This window comes from Halichoerus grypus, chromosome 1 (genome assembly GCF_964656455.1).
Source record: "Halichoerus grypus chromosome 1, mHalGry1.hap1.1, whole genome shotgun sequence".
Lineage (NCBI taxonomy): Eukaryota > Metazoa > Chordata > Mammalia > Carnivora > Phocidae > Halichoerus > Halichoerus grypus.
Genome location: NC_135712.1, coordinates 215,274,124 through 215,279,033, shown reverse-complemented (window position 1 = coordinate 215,279,033; position 4,910 = coordinate 215,274,124).

The window sequence follows — 4,910 nt, the reverse complement described above, 5'->3', positions numbered from 1 at the left end:
CTCCTGAGTGTGGTGTCCGGTGTTTCCAAGAGGCTTGGCTGAAGCAGCAATGGCAGCACAGATGGTTACGTCCCTGGGAGGGGCAGGCTCGGGGGGTGACCCCTTGCTCAAGAGACATGGACAGTCGGAACAAGAGAACCGAGAACTCTGGTCAGTGTTGGAGCGGGGCTTGGCTGTGTTTGGGGTCTGGAGACACTGCTGTTAACCTAGTCAAGATGAGAGCGAAGGACAGGTAAGGGACAGGTCTCCTTGGGCCTGGCTTCACACAAACACATTAGAAACCCTAATGAAGTGGCTTGTTCTTCCAGGAGAAATGGGGGGGTGGGCAGCTGCAGCTGGATGCTTGGGTCTCCAGTGCACCTGACAAAGTGGGGAGCCCCGGGACAGCCTCACCAGTTGCCTTGAATGCAGCACAGAGGAAAAGAGATCTCCCTGGTGGATGCTGTGGACTGCATGTGTTCCCCCAACGTTCATACGCTGACAACCTAACCCCACTGGGGTGGGACGGTGTTAGGGACAGGGTCTTTCGAGGTGATGAGGGTTAGGTGAGGTCATGTTGGGGGGGAGCCCCCCTGGTGGGACTAGTGCCCCTGTAAGGGGTCTTTGAGTGATGTGGCCAGAAGCAAAGGGAGTGAATTCTTAACAAAACCAGACCTTGGCCCTGCACACTACAGACCAGGGAGTTCGACCAGGGGACTCCCAGCCTCCCTGGGTAGGTAATTTCGAAGCTGAAGAAGACGGCGAGAATGGCTCCCAACAGCATTCGAAGACTTTTGTGAAAATCATCTTGGATCAGAAATTCAAAAACTAAAGACAAAAATGGGCAAAAACCAGAAGCGGAAACAGCTTGAATTCAGGAAGGAAATGTAGGAGGGGGAAGATGACTTTAGAAACAGGGAATATTCTGCAGGGTGCCCAGGACTCCAAGAAAGATTCATGAAAGGGCACAGAAGCAGAACAAGAAAAGAGAGGAAGCACAAGGGGCCACGGAGGAACGCCACGCTGGCAGGGCCTTTGAAGAAGCAAATTGGAGCTAGTGTTTCCTCCAGATGGAGGAAAAACCCCAAACCTCCACACTGAATGGGCACCTAAGAAACAGAGAATAGCCACCTACAAGGCGTCTCCTAGTAAAACGACTCTGTTTCAAAGATGACGATGGTCCTTGGGGCCTGCCGGCGGGAAGAAGGTAATTTGCCAGGGCGAGAGGGTTTAGCAATGAGACTTTCCAAACCGACACACAATGCAAAGGGCTGACAGAGCAGCCTTTTGAAAAGCTCAGTAAAACGGGCATGAGCCGAGGGTCCACGTGCCACCAGGCCGTGCTTCGTAGCAGGGCCTCAGAAAGCCTGCGCCCAGCATTGCAGCCCTGTGAAGGCTCACCTGGGGGGTGGGTGGGCTGTGACTGCGGGTGAGCACATACACCCAAGACTGAAAGAGAGAAGCACAGAAAACCCAGCTGTAAGCTCAAGCCCGAGAAAGGAGACCGGCATGAGCCCAGGGGTGTTGGGTTAGAGCCAGAGGGGTGGACTCAAACTGTGGCTCCTAATATAGAAGCAGATGGATAAATGCAAAAATAGGGACGTGCGGATGCGTGTTGGCGTGCACACAGATATTTCCTGTTTCCACTGACCCCACTTCTGTGCTATTTTTGCCATTTCTTTTATTTCTGACGAATGTTATAAGCCCACAGTTCCCTGTTACATTTGTTATGTAATTGTGAATACACTTTTGTGTGTGTGTGTTCTATATACACACGTGTCCATGTGCTGACTCCAAGTGCTCTTCCTGGCTTCTTGCCCGCCAGGGATTCCGTCTCGTGTCCTCTCCTTTCAGCCTGAAGAACTGCCTTTAGTGGTTTCTGTAGTGTGGGTTTTTGGGCAGCAGAGTCACAACTTTTGGTTGCCTGAGAATATTTAGTCTGCGTTAATGATGGGTGTTTTGTTGGGAATCGAATTTTAGGTTGGCAGGTGGATTTGGTTTTTTGTGGGGTGTGTTTTGGGTTTTTTGCTCTTAAGCATTTTAAAGATGTCATTCGGTTGATTCTGATGTGAGGTGAATTGTCATCGTTCACTTCAAAGTCCTGTACCTTTTTGTCTGGCTGCTTGTAAGACTGTGTTTGTGTGTAAGTCATTTGGCTATGATGTGTGGTTTTCTTTGTATTTATCCTGCAGGGCAATCTGCTGAGCTCCTTAGATCTGTGGGTTGGTGTCTTTCATCAGCTTTGGAAGATTTCCTGCTATTAGCTCATCGAGTGTGTTTTTCCGAGCTTCCCCCTGCCCTCAGGACTCCAGTTATCTATGTGTAGGACCATCTTATCTGACCCCAAAGGTCTCTGATACTCTGGGGGTTTGGTTTTGTTTTATGTTTTTCTATTTTCCTTTGTGCTTCCAGTTTGGATAATTTTGACATGTCTTTGGATTTTATTAGTCCTGTTTTTTTGTTTTGTGGTTTTTTGTTTTTGTTTTTGTTTTTTTGGTGGTGCTTTGTGTGCTCTTAAGCTATCCAATATATAATTTTTTAAAAAGATTTTATTTATTTGACAGAGAGAGAGCACAAGTAGGCAGAGAGGCAGGCAGAGGGAAAGGGAGAAGCAGGCCCACTGAGCAGAGAGCCCAACGTGGGACTTGATTCCAGGACCCTGGGATCATGACCTGAGCTGAAGGCAGATGCTTAACCGACTGAGCCACCCAGGTGCCCCGTAGCCAATATATTCTTTTAGGTATTTTTTAGTTCTGAAGTTTCCGCTTGTGTTTGTAGAGCTTGTTTCTCTATTGAAATCCTCCATTCCTTCGTCCCTCTGCCCCACTGTCTTTATTCTTTAACAGATGTAGAGCAGTGACGTAATAGTCCTTGACCTCTAGTTTCAACATCTGGGGCCCCTGTAGGTCTGCTTCTATTGGCTGTTTTCTTCTCCTCTTGATTATAGAGTACATTTTCCTCCTTTACATTTCAGAATTGTTTTTGCATTCCAAACATTGTGTTTGAACATTGAGAAGCCAGGCCCAATTGCCCCCCCCCCCCCCCAGCAAGAGGACACTCCTTCCTGTATTGGCTGGCCTGGATGACGGACTTGGGCCGGCTGATCAGGCTGGGTTTCCACTTGAGCTTTAGGTCACCTCTAGTTTTCAGGTCTTGAACTTTTTTATTTTATTTTATTTTATTATTTTATTTTATTTATTTATTTATTTATTTATTTATTTATTAATTATTTATTATTTATTTATTTATTTATTTATTTATTTATTATTTATTATTTATTTTTTATTTATTTATTTATTATTTATTTATTTATTATTTATTTATTTATTTATTTATTTATTAAGAGAGACAGAGAAACAGCATGAGAGGGGAGAGGGTCAGAGGGAGAAGCAGGTTTCCCACTGAGCTGGGACCCTGATGTGGGACTCGATCCCAGGACTCCGGGATCATGACCTGAGCCAAAGGCAGTTGCTTAACCAACTGAGCCACCCAGGCGCCCGGTCTTGAACTTTATTCATGTCTTGAGCTGCCTTGTTTTTATTGCCAGCCCTGAGTTCTAGCAGGACTCTGATCTCCAAGCATGGAGAGACCACAGATTTCACTCTGCTTTTCCACCCCCACCCACCGTGCAACACCAGCCAAGCACTAAGCAAAATCCCATGGGAGAAAACCTGCCATTTTTCAAGCACCTCCAGGTTCCGGTTCGTTTTGCCAGCCCACACAGGCGTCAGCCCCAGCTGGCTTCTCTTTGGCAGAGACTGCCCTACCCACAGGACACCCAGCTCAAGGATATGCTTCTGGGGGGCACTTGCTGGCCTCTGCTCTCTGGGTGGTGGTTCTTCCCCTGAAACCTAGCCTCTCTAGATTCCTTGGCATCCACATCCCTTTGATATATTTACAATTAAATATTTCTTTTAACTTTTTAAAAAATTTAGGATGTTCGATGTGGCCTGATACATGCATACAATAGGACATTGTATAGGATCCCCCACAACCAGGGTAATTAACACATCCATCAGCTCACAGAGTTGACTGTGTGTGTATATGGTGAAAATACAAGGTCCCCCTTTTAGCAGCTTTCAGGTATAAGGACTGTGCTAACTGTAGTCACCAGGCTGTACAATGCACCCACAGAATGTGTGCATCTTATAACAGACCTGGTACCCCCCGCCAACCATCATCTGTCCATTTCCCCCACCCCTGGCCACCAATGTACTCTCTGGTTCTATGGAGTTCAGTTTTAGTTTTAGATTCCACATGTAAGAGATCATACAGCATTTGTCTTTGTGTGCATAATGTCATGCATGTTGTTGCAAATGGCAGAGCTTTTCTTTAAAAAAAAAAAAAAAGAAGGCTAAATAGGGACTCCTGGGTGGCTCAGTCAGTTACGTGGCTGCCTTCGGCTCAGGTCATGATCCCAGGGTCCTGGGATGGAGTCCCACATCGGGCTCCTTGGTCGGCGGGGAGCCTGCTTCTCCCTCTGCCTCTGCCTCTGCCCCCCCTGCTTGTACTCTCTGTCTCTCTGTCTGGCTAGCTAGCTAAATAAATAAATAAATACTGAATAATACACACTACATACCACATTTTCTTCATTCATCCGCCCATGACACTTCATTTCCACGTCTTGTTAGTAATGCCACACTGGACGTGGGAGTGCAGATGTTTGGGATACTGATTTCATTTCCTTTGGATGTACACCCAGAGGTGGAATTGCTGCATTGTATATTTCTATTTTAAATTATTTGGGGAACGTCCAGTTCTGTTTGCAATAGTGGCTGTACCTCTATGTGATTTCTGTAGTGCATCTGTCTTGTCTTTTTTTAACCAAAGTTACAGTCTGCCGTGACTCTCTATATCCTAACCAGAAATGACCCCCCTTACTGTGTCCTCAGGATCTGTAGGGTCTGTAGTGCTTGCCCCCTTTTCAGTCT